The sequence below is a fragment of the Ambystoma mexicanum genome, chromosome 1q (genome assembly GCF_040938575.1).
Source record: "Ambystoma mexicanum isolate Mex_15411 chromosome 1q, UKY_AmexF1_1, whole genome shotgun sequence".
In the NCBI taxonomy this organism is placed as follows: Eukaryota; Metazoa; Chordata; class Amphibia; order Caudata; family Ambystomatidae; genus Ambystoma; species Ambystoma mexicanum.
This window is the reverse complement of record NC_090922.1, coordinates 659,378,476-659,390,491: the sequence shown is the minus strand read 5'-3', so window position 1 is coordinate 659,390,491 and position 12,016 is coordinate 659,378,476. Positions and strand designations below refer to the sequence as shown.

At 46.3% G+C, this 12,016-nt stretch overlaps 1 protein-coding gene across 7 annotated transcripts in view; it reads left to right on the top strand.

Moving 5' to 3' along the window:
- Nucleotides 1-12,016, top strand: part of PRRC2C (proline rich coiled-coil 2C) — a 1,565,218-nt gene that overhangs the window by 1,182,023 nt on the left and 371,179 nt on the right. The window lies entirely within an intron of this gene.

Genomic DNA, 12,016 nt, shown 5'->3' with positions numbered 1-12,016 from the left:
TGAATCTTACCGCTTGGCGGGTAAGGACCCTCCGGTAGGATTACGGCCCTATTTTACTAGGGTTATGGCTGCCTCTACTGCCCTGCAGAGGCGTGTTCCTATTCATAACATCTGTGAAGCAGCCACATGGGCTTCGGTCCATACTTTTGTAAGACACTACTCCCTAGATTCTATCTGTGGGCAGGATCTGGCCTTTGGCAAGGAGGTCCTTTACTCTGCAATTTAATTGGGCATTCTACATTTCTATATTGTAAATTCTTTTCCCTCCTCCATACGTTGGTACTGCTTTGGCAGTCTGTCATAGTTATGGAATACGTCGGACGACCCAATCCCCTCAAAGAACAAGTTACTTTCTTACCTGGTAACGTTCTTTCGATGGGATGGTCTGCTGACGTATTCCATATCACTCCCTCCCTGCCCCGCTACAGAATTTCTTATGCAATTGCAGCTTACGTTCCCGCAAGGCTTTCTGTGGTCATAGTGGCAGAAGATTGGTGCCACACATTCTGTGGAAAAAACTAGAACTGAGGCTACGGGCGTTGTGCTCCTACTTGTTACATCCGGTGACGTCGGCTCGATGGAGGCCCTCGAGGACAGGGTATCGACATCATCGACGCAGACGCCGAAGATTTTCCGAAGCAGCACAGCTGTGGTGATTACCTGTCATAGAAATGGAATATGTCCTTGGACCATCCCATCGAAAGAATGTTACCAGGTAAAAATGTAACTTGTTCTTCCCACCCCTTCCCTGGGTCACCCTGCTGCCTAACCCCAATATGGAACGTACACCATTTAAATTCTGCCCGTCCTGCAATAAAAAGTACACGTGGGTCAACAAGCACAGGATGTGTAAACTTTGCTTGAATCGGGACCACGACGAGGCTCATTATCAGGCCTGTAAATTGCTCCCACCCAAGACCCTCAAAGATAGAACGATGAAATGTTGGACCCATCACGCCATGCAGGCTGAGGCCGCCATGGACGTCAAAGGAGCTTCCAGCGACAGACTGAGGGTGCCTGGGACCCTCCGCGTTCCCCTGTGCAAGCCCCCGACCCTAGCAGACAGGCCGGTGGTTTTGTTGTGGGGATGACACTCAGCGGCAAAGGCACCACACTCCCCCACACCAAGCACATACCCCACGGCAATGTGAGTGTCACACGCCGAGAGAAGACGTCTAAGGGCAAATCGTCTGATTCATAGTGCTCTGGGCACCCCGAGCGGCTGCCTCATGACAAGCCCGCTAAGTCAAAAGACGCCAGACTTAAAACTCCCTTCCGGCGTCGAAACTCGACCCACACCCGAGGAAAAGCCCTGGGAGCCAGGACTGTCCCGTCCAGTGGAGAAACTTGTCCACAAGGCCCCTACCTTGCTCTCTAGCTCTAAAAAGTCAGTTTCTAAGAGCACAGATCATAGGGAGAAACATAAATCCAGGGATTCCTCTCACAAAGACAGCAGCACAGACAGGCAAGATAAAAGGGACAAACCTAGGGAAGGGCTGGAACCTGATAGGATTCCTACACAGGACATCCCTGATCCTATAAAGGAAGATGATCCTAATCCTATCATAGAGGAGGAGGGGTTATACAGTAGCCTACCTACCCCCTCGACCCTGCCGCTACCTACCCGGGGATTAGCCCCAGTGCAGCAGACAGATCTGCCCAGGTTATAGATAGGGTTATGAAACATATTACCTTTCTTGCACATTTTTTTGAAGAACACCCCTAGGCTCTTCAAAGCGTAGCAAACCCGCCCCCACTACCCAGGCATGAAGCTCTAAGGCTTCACTTGCGGCCTCTCAGTCCCGTCTGTCTACACACCCGTCAGGAAAGAGATCTCACCCCCAAGTGGAACTGTATGAAGAACCAATCCACAAGGCACCATGCTTCTCCACTGGCCGTTACTACCTAGATGTAGGAGCTGATGAGTAACCAGACCTAAATACCTTTTATGATGTCGGGGGTGACTACGTCAGTGAAGGAGACGATCAGGGTGACACTGAGTCAGCAGTCTTTGCCATGGACTCTCCAGTCCCGCAGGACCCTACCTTACCCGATTCACCGGTAGACAACCAGCCCTTGTTTAACGACATACTTCTCAGGGCTGCTGAACATTTTTGGTATCGAGACACAGGAAATCCAGCAAGATAAGGATTTTGCTGAAAACATCTTGGGGGGACAAAAAAAACAGCAACTCAATTTATCCCCATACTCAAGTCGGTACAGAGAAGGCTTCAACCTTCTCTAGAAATGCCTAACCAGACTAGGGTGGTAAACCCTAGATCGAAAAGCTTTTCCGCCCAGCACCTTCTGACCCTTTGTATATAAGTGGCCAACTTAAACCAGACTCTCTAGTAATTACCACTACCCGGAAGAGATATCGGGTATCCCCTTGGCCTCCTCTGAAGCTCCTCTGGACAAGGAGAGCACAAATACTATATACAATGGGAAGAAATAATAGCATCTACGGCGGCTTATCAGGCACAAATTGCTAATAACTCCACCTTGCTAGCAAGCTATGACTGAACTAAGTGGGATGAAGTTAAGGCCCTTGCAGAATCAACGTCGAAACCACTCCAATCTAAGCTCTCCCTTGTGGCTGTTGAAGGCAGAGCAACTGCAAGCGTCCTACTTAAGAAAAATTTCGATGCAGCAGATAACAGTGGATGCGTTATTTGGTGAGGCCACCATCCTCAAATGCCATGCCTGGCTTTGGCAGTCTGGATTCAAATTAGAGACATAGGCTACCCAGCTCAACATGCCTGTTGAGCCTAATGTTTTATTTGGAAAGGCAGTTGACGCGCTGAGGTCCGCCAAGGACGAATACGAAACACTCAAGTCCCTTGGCCAACTAACTTACAAACAAACGAGCCAAAGAGGAGGTAATCATTTTCTGTGTTTTCGTGGATAAAACGCACAAAGAGGCACAGGCTATAGTCCAAGCCAGTGTTCCTCATGGAACAATAACCAACAGGCATTCCAGGGGACAGTGCTGAGGTCCCGGAAAGGGGAGAGGTTCCCCCACCAGAGATGGAGGAACACCCTCCAAGCAATGATGCCCGCTAGTAGTCCCCTCCCATACCTCCCCAGCCGGGGGACGAATTTCACACTTTACCCACGCATGGCAGGGGATAACATCAGACAAGTGGGTGTTATTGACGGTAGCGGGAGGTTACTGCATAGAACTCCAGGGAATCCCAGCAAACCTTTCCCTGCGCCAGAAAAGACCGTCAAGAGAGGAACAACTCATCTTGGTGGAGGAAGTCAAAGCTCTACTCAAGAATGCCAGTGAAATCGTGCCGTACGACGAGGTAAACAATGGTATTTATTCAACGTACTTCCTTCCAAAGAAAGATCTGGCCATGCACCCGGTATTAGGCTTGCACCCGGCAAACAAATTTGTCAAGCCACAAAAATTCTGCATGACAAAGCTACAAGAAGTAATCCCTCTGTTAAAACAGGGGATTGCATGGGAAAATTGGATATGAAAGATGCTTATTTTCATATTTCAATGTTCCCAGTGCACAGAAGATTCTTGCGAATCAAAGTAGCAGACCAGCACTACCAGTTCAAAGTGCTGCCCTTGGGGCTAGCCTGGGCTCCAAGGGTGTTCACCAAGGTACTGGCAGTGGTGGCGGCACACCTTCACAGGGAGGCAATCCCAGTGTACCCCTACCTGGATGACTGGCTGATCACGGGAAAATCCTACCATCTTTGCAAGATAAACACGCAAAGAACCATAGACCTTCTCTTCCAATTGGGCTTCTTAATAAACGAGAAAAAGTCAAGTCTGGTACCAAACACATCAAAACAGTTCTAGGAGCTGTGTTAAATACAAAGATGGGCTTAACCTTCCCAACCATGGAAAGAGTACAAAACATGCTTCGGCAAATACCCCAGTATCAAGCCGGTCTCCAGATGAGCGTACCCAAAGCTATGCATCTGCTTGGCATGATGGCATCATGCATTTACCTGGTCCCCCATGCGCGCCTGCGACCAATGCATGAATGGTTGGCAAAACAATGGACTCAAGCAAGTGGTCAGTGGGACGATCTAGTGGTTGTTTCGCCTACACTCGTTCAAAACCTATGCTGGTTGTCAAGGGAAAATCTGCTCGAGGAAAAACTTCCACAAACCGGAAGCGCTAGCGGTCGTCACAACAGACGCGTCACTTTCTGTGTCGGGGGCCAACTACCTTCACCACACAGCACATGGCCTGTGGTCACAAGTTGCTGCACAGAACCACATCAACCTACTTCTATGTCAACAAACGGGGAGGTACACACTCTCCAAATCTGTCCAAACTGGCTCAGAGAATATGGAGGTGTGCACTCAAACGAGGGATGTCCCTGTCCTCTACATGTTCCTTGGGTAGTCAACACTCTACCGGACTCTCTCAGCAGGTATCCTCTGCCAAAAGAACACGAGTGGCAACTACACACGGACGTGGTAGTCCACATCTTCTCTCTATGGGGCTACCCCTCTCTAGACTTGTTCACTACAGATAAAACAAGCAATGCCCAGACTTTACGTCCAGGTTCCCCAACCAGACGCCAAGGGGAACGCTCTATGGATGAGCTGGTCACAGAAATGTGCTTATGCTTCCCTCCCCCCCCCCCCACTCCTTTAATCAGCAGAGTAGTGAACAAGATGCATGGGGATCAGATGACACTCATCCTAGTTGCTCCCATGTGGGCGAGACAACCGTGGTATCCACATCTGCGCAAGCTGGCGATGTGCTATCCCATCAAGCTCCTGTACCAGGTCAACATGTTGACTCAACACGGGGGGGACAACGATACACCCACAACCTCACTCTTTGAACTTGGCAGCATGGCTCCTGAAGTCATAGTTCGGACACCTCAATCTTCCACAGCGGTGTATGGATATCCTAATGGAGGCACGGAAAACAAACAGACCCTGTTATTTCCTCAAGTGGAAGAGATTTGTCATTTGGTGCCAATCTAAACAAATCAACCCAATAGAATGTACTCCATCACACATGCTCCACTTGTAGGATTCAGGGTTGGTCTTTACTTCTTTAAGAGTCCACCTAGCAGCTTTATCAGCCTACACCACCTCTCAAGGGAAAGTCTCATGGTGGAAAGTGCCAGTCATTAAAGCATTCATGGAGAAACTAAAGAGACTAGACCCTCTAATCCCCCCCCCCCCAGGCTGGGTTCTCAATGTAGTGCTAGCAAAACACCTGGGCCCTCCCTTCGAGCCTTTGCATCAAGCTACTTTTAGACACAATACCCATAAAACTGCACTTAGTGGCTGTTACTTCCATAAGAAGAGTCAGCGGACTCCTAGCCTTGTCAGTTGCAGGACCCTTTTTTTTTATCATCTATAAAGACAAATTGGTTTTACGGACTCACCCTAGGTTCTACCTCAAATTCATTTCCAAGTTTGAGTTTCCGGCCTTCTTTCAGAAGCCAACTAGCTCAGCTCAAACTCCACGCGCTAGATGTGAGGAGGGCGGTTCTCTACTACGTAGATAAAACCAAACCGCTTAGGAAGACTGATCAACTTTGTCTCCATGGCTATAGGCAGAGAAGGAGAGCTGGTTTCTAAAAGAGCCATTTCCAGATGGATAGTCAAATGTATACAATTATGCTATTCATTATCAAACCAGACACTGCCTTCTACACCAAGAACCCACTCCACACGGTGCACTGGGGCTACTTTGGCCTTTATTGCAAACGTCCCCTTAGACAGCATTTGCAAAGCAGCTACATGGAACTCAGTTCACACCTTCACTCAGCACTACTGCATTGACACACATTCCTAGACCGATACACGTGAGACAAGCGGTTCTAAAACATCTATTTGCCGCTACTCCTTCTCACAACCCACTACCTTCTCATAACACTGCTCGCTAATCTATGCATAGCATGTGATCTAAACAGATTACACAAGCAACAGAAGGAATACATTACTCACCGTAATCGTATTTCTGGTGCTTGTATCTGCTTAGATTCACATGCGCCCACCCTTCCTCCCCTGAGAGAAGGTGCATAGATGTTATGAGCTTCTACATATATGTGCTTGAATACAACTGTACTCACATGACACTCATGCTACGTCATGTCAGAAGAAAAACAATCTGAGGGACCTCGACGCGTGAGGGATCATGGGTACAGCAGACGTCACACTAGGGATAGTATTACTGGCCCGCCCTGTCGACGTCCCTTTTCGAATTTCAAAAACTGTAATACTCCGCAGCTTCCACTAGATGTCGGCCTCTGCATAGCATGTGAATCTAAGCAGATACAAGCACCAGAAATAGGATTACGGTGAGTACTGTATTCCTTACCCAAGATTTTAAAAAATGTGCAGTCCAACTGTGGTGCAAATGGTGGCTTGTTCATCTATTGTTTCATTGTTCCTTTGCGATGGTCTAATCATCACCTTTGCAACTCTGGACAAATTCCAAACTTGACCACCTTGAACCCTCACAGCACCATTCAAAACTTGTTACATGCACTGGCTCAGAATATATGAGATCTCCTTTCCTTTTAATCACTTCCTTCCTAATACAAACCCAATCTCCTGTATCAACTTTGAGTTCCTTCCGTGCAGACCTTTCATTGGTCTTTCGTACCCATTCACTTTTCTTTCTAATCATCCTTCCTCTCACCTCTTCCATCACACAATCAGACTCACAAGCTCTCCCTAACCATGGCAGAGACACTTTGGTGTTCGGCTTTCTTCGTCTCATCAACTCTAACACCAGTGTTGACATGGGGTGCCAAACGTAAGGCGTTTAACCTCTCTCACCACAGTCATTTTGTCCTTCCCACAAGCTCCACTCATATGCACAGCTTCCATTATACCACAGTTCATTTTCTGCCATCCCATTGGTCTGGGGCTGGTACAATGCCGTCTTTTTATGTCTCACTCCACATAACCTCTTTTCTTTGAAAGTATCCACCTACACAGTTTTTCACATTATCTGTCGATATGGATCCAGGTAAACCCTCTCTTTCAAAAATACTTTGCAGAAACTCCACCATACTCTGGGCCGTTATATAGCTCACTATCTTAAACTCTGTCCATGTTGAAAACATGTACATAACAGCAACAATGAACCTACGATGACCACTTCCCAAATCCATCAGCCCTACAATGTCCATGGCTGTCCTTTCACACTCTGGATGGCGCACCAACATTTACCACTGGCTGCTGTTTTGCCACTATGTTCTTACCCAACACTTCACATTCTGCATACTTTCCTAACATCCTTTCATCATCACGATCGAAACCTGGCCACCAATTATCTTCTCAAAGAACTCCCTTGGTCTTATACACCCCAATGTGTCCTTCATGACCAATCTCCACCAACCTTCTCCGCAAGGCACAAGAGACCACCTCTCGATCCCACCGATATAAAATCCCATCTCTCGCACTCGACTCGGACCTCACCTCCCACAACGACCTCTCTTAAGTCTTTTCTCGTGCCATCCTTCCCGAACAAATTGCATGACACGCACCCAGTTCTCATCCGACCTTAAAGCATCCTCCCACTCTCCACGGGTGCTAACTCTATCATGTGACACATAAACCATATCTGTTACATTATCTTCTATTACTCCTCCACGAGTCTCACCATATACTTCCCACAACCTAGACACATGATCAGGATTGACTTTCTCTTTACCAGAGATAACCTCTTTGTCAAACATGTGGCCTTGCAATCTGGCCACCCAACATGCTACTCTCCTCGACACTCTTTCCAAACCTTTCTTCTCAAATATCGATTTGAGGGGTTTATGGTTGGTCCTTGTTAGGCAAGATTGTATGCAGTACTCTTTGGGTGCACAACAACCCTGACCTCCTGACAATAGGAGCCCAACCATTGGTATAAGTCTGTACTACACAGGTTGATAGCATGTTGATCAGCATGGCTTATCTCAAGAGGGGTCAATGTGAGGTGTAGGGGACTTGCACAGAGATTCACAGTGACAAGTATTCAAATAAACGTATTTAACAGTCAGAGTAACCCTTATTCAGAAGGGGGCAATATAATGGTAACACACAAATACACTCCAACATCCATACTCTTAATATTTCTAAACCAGTAAGTACACTTTTCGGATGGCACACAGACACTTCCTACACCCTCAGGTGACTTTAGTAACTAGGACACTGTGGATATTAATATACCACTGTTTGCAATTAGAATCGGACTTAAGAGTTTGTCAAAGGAAAAAGGTTATTCGAACAGAACAAGAGATCACACAAATATTCCGAAGCAGGTAAACACTTTTGGTAACCCCCAATGCAAAGTTAGTTATAAGCAAGATTGTGTGCAGTACCCCTAGGGTGCACCTCAAGAACCCTGACCTCCTGGCAGTAGTAACCCAACCTTTGGTAATGGTATACGTCTGTACTACACAGGTTGGTAGTGTAGACGAGAAGCCAGGCTTATCTCGGGAGGGGTCAATGTGAGCTGTAGGGGAGCTACACAGAGGTTCACAGTGACAAGTATTCAAACAAACACTTAAACACAGGGTTTCTTGATAAAACAATTGTTAATTTACCAACCAATCAGTTAATATAAGCCTTCTTCAGAAGGGAGCACTGTAAAACACCACACAAATATACTTCAAAATGATGCACTCGCTTAAGTTCAGAATCAGTAAATACCTTTTTGGGATGGCATACAGCAGAGACCTACACCCACAGGTGATTTCAATTGCTAGGGTGCTGTTGACATTAATGTATTACCGTTGGCATTCAGAATTAGTTGGAGCAAGTCAAAAGGGAAAAGATTATTAGAGAAAACAAGATTCCACAAATATTTCTTAAGCAGGCAAAAAGTTTCAGAAGCCCCTATGAGTCATTCATTTGAAACAGGCTAAGCCTAAGTCAATAGGCAAGAGTCTATATGGGCTGAAGCACTCCTTTGAAGGTAAGTAGAAAAGTCTTTGCACAATGTTTCAGAAGTCTTTGAAGAAAAAGATGTATGTAGGGCCACAAGCTGTAAGACTTGTGAGTAGTAGAAGCAGCGAGCAACTCTACAGCAAGAGGTAAGTTCTCTTTGACTTTGTACAGTACCTTTAAAATGAAGAAAAGATGCAACCGATTACTCCTGTTCCTGTGCAGCTCTGCAGATGTCACTGTTGCTGGGCCTCAGTCGTGGGGACAAAAGGGGAGGACGTCGGGGAACTCCTGCACTGCACTGGGACGGTCAAAACTTGCAACCGGCAAACTTCACTTTCAGTGGCTGTTCAGTGTTTCAGCTCCTCACGTCTACCGCTAATAGCAACACCATGGTTCCCGGCTGTCAAGATGGACTTTCCTTGCTTCTGGGGTCCCGCACTCTGTTGGGGGGGGCTCAGGCTCGGTCAGTCCTGCTTCCTGGGAGTCTGCAGGATCTTCCTGGAGCTCTTGGCCACTTAAAAGCAACACACACAATCTGGTGTTCCTCTCCCTGGCTATACTGTTTCCAGCAGCAACTCTGTGGAAATTCAACCAACTCTGAGATCGCGGTCCAGATGGATTACTTTGAAATTGATTGGTCCCGCCAACTCAAGGGGAGAAGTACTGCAGCAGGACTTCTCCGGGCAAACCAACGGTCCAGGAGTTGCAGCTGACGTCTTAAAGTTATTCTTTGATTCCTTTGTTCAGTGGCCGACTCTGCCTTCCAAGCTGAAAGACTAGCCTTTTATACTGTTCTCTCCCTTTCATTCCAGCCCAGATGTCAGTAACCCAGCAGGGTGGCTGTCCTTGCTGGACAGTCAGCCAGCCAATCATCACAGAGTGCATTTGGGTCTCCTAGGAGTCTAAGCACAGGGAGTTTAGGGCACCCCCTCACTTCCTGCCTACCACAGACACCCTGGAGCCAGAGGCAGGCTTCACTCATGAATCCCGCCATAGGCAAAACGAACAAAGGGACCAAACCTGCTTTGGCACGCAGAGCAAATATCAAGAAGGACCTTTCCACAAAGAAATGGCGAAAAAAGACTGGGGCCATTTTGACAAAAATGGCCCCCTTGGGTGCTTTACTGCAGCTGCAAACACAGCCTGTGGTAAAAGCACACCATTGCCACCACCCATTCATCGAGGAATGGGTAACATAATGTTACATGCAAAACTAGACAAAGGGAATAAGTAACCCCTCCAGCACCCTATGGTAAGATAGTGTGTGCTGGGTCTAGAAAGTTGCAAAATGTAAGTAAAGTCAATTTCACTTCACTGCTCTTGGAAACAGTAGTATATCCAAGAGAAGGTATTTAAACCTTTGGGAAATCTGAAATGCTTCCCTGTGCCACTGCACTGAAGGTGCTGTGTAGTACAATGTAAAGGATGATGCCTATGGAGTTTGTTCAAACTCCACAACCAAAAGAAACAGTGCTCAAGGCCTGGCAAAAATACATGAGAGAGTGGGGGGAAAAAGGATCTCACTCTCTCCAGATAAAAAGTTATGAAATTCCTCAAAATCCAGCAGAGGTGCTGGGGTTCTCTAAAGTAGAGAGGAATTGGCAGACTTCTGAGAATTCTCCCAACAGGGGCCGTTTTGACGAAATGGGCACCCATGGGTGCCTTACCGTGGCTGCGAACTCGGCCCGCGATAAGAACACACAATGGTAGTAAAACGTAAACCACTGCCACCAGCCATTAATTGTAGAAAGGGTAACATAAAAATGTTAAATGAAAAACTAGACAAAGGGGGTACTAAGTAACCCCTACAGCACCCTGTGGTAAGATAGTGTGTGCTGGGTCTAGAAAGTTACAAAATGTAAGTGAAGTCAATTTCACTTCATTGCTCTTGGAAACAGTAGTTTCACCAAGAAAAGGTATTTAAACCTTTGGGAAATCTAAGGGACTTCCCTGAGCCACTGCACTGAAGGTGCTGTGTGTCGCAATGTAAAGATGCCTATGGAGTTTGTCAGACACAGAGAATAATTCACAGTAAAAAATACATGAGGGTGAAGAAAAGGGATAACTCTCTCCACGTTAGAAATTCTGAAGCCCAGCAAGAAGAGCTGGGGGTCTCTAAGGTAGGAGGGAATGAAAACATTTCTGAGAATTCTCCCTAACAAAGTGTAAAAGTGATATATAAATGCCATTACTGTCCTAGTTAGTGAAGTCACCTCAGGGTGTAAGAAGTGTGTAAGAAACAGCTCTATGGAGTATCTACTTGCTTTGCCTTGATTCTGAGAAAGTATTTTGAAACTTATTTTGATTGTTGCATATTGCCCTTTCTAAAGAATGCTTATTTAAAACTGACCGTTAAATAATTATTTTACTGAAAAACCTTGAGTGTAAGTCTTATTTGGATACTTATATTTGAGGATTGCGATGCTAAAGCTCTACATCTCACATTTACCCATCTTGAGATAAGAGGACACGAGTGGTGTAGTCTCTTACAGGGTTACTCCTCCAATTCTTACCTAACAAACTCCCACTTTACTCTTGGGAACAGTAATTCACCCAAGCTATTAAGATAAATTAAAAAGGGTAGCCCAAAGGCAACCCAGCACCACTGCATTTTAAATTCTCTGTGCTCCCATAGGCAAATACCTAAAGCCCAAAGTTATATGGAACTATAAATCTACACTCGCACTATGTAGAGACATAAAAAGGTAAAAATACTAGGTGAGAGGGGAAAAAGATTCCCACTCACCTAGGAACGAGAACAAATAATCGCCAAGTCCCGCAAAACATTTTGGGGTTGGCACAGGTAAGGAAGATTGATCAGAAAACCAGGTAAAGCAAATTCATACCACGTTAGATGGTGCAGGGCTGGGCTTAGACTGAGGCCAAATCGGCACAACAAAAGGGGTGGCTCGAAACAAAATGGCTAGGAGTAGGGTCTTACAAAACAGCTACCGTATTTGAACATTTGGGACTGATGAGTTAAACGTGACTGCTCCACTGGTGAAGCTAAAATTAATTCACAGCTTTCACTAGCCTACTCCCCCCAATATTCCTGAAGTGTAATCTTATCCCCTTGGGACGAAAATGGGGTACTTAAAAAAGCACACCTTTTTTATGGACGGACTTAGGACAC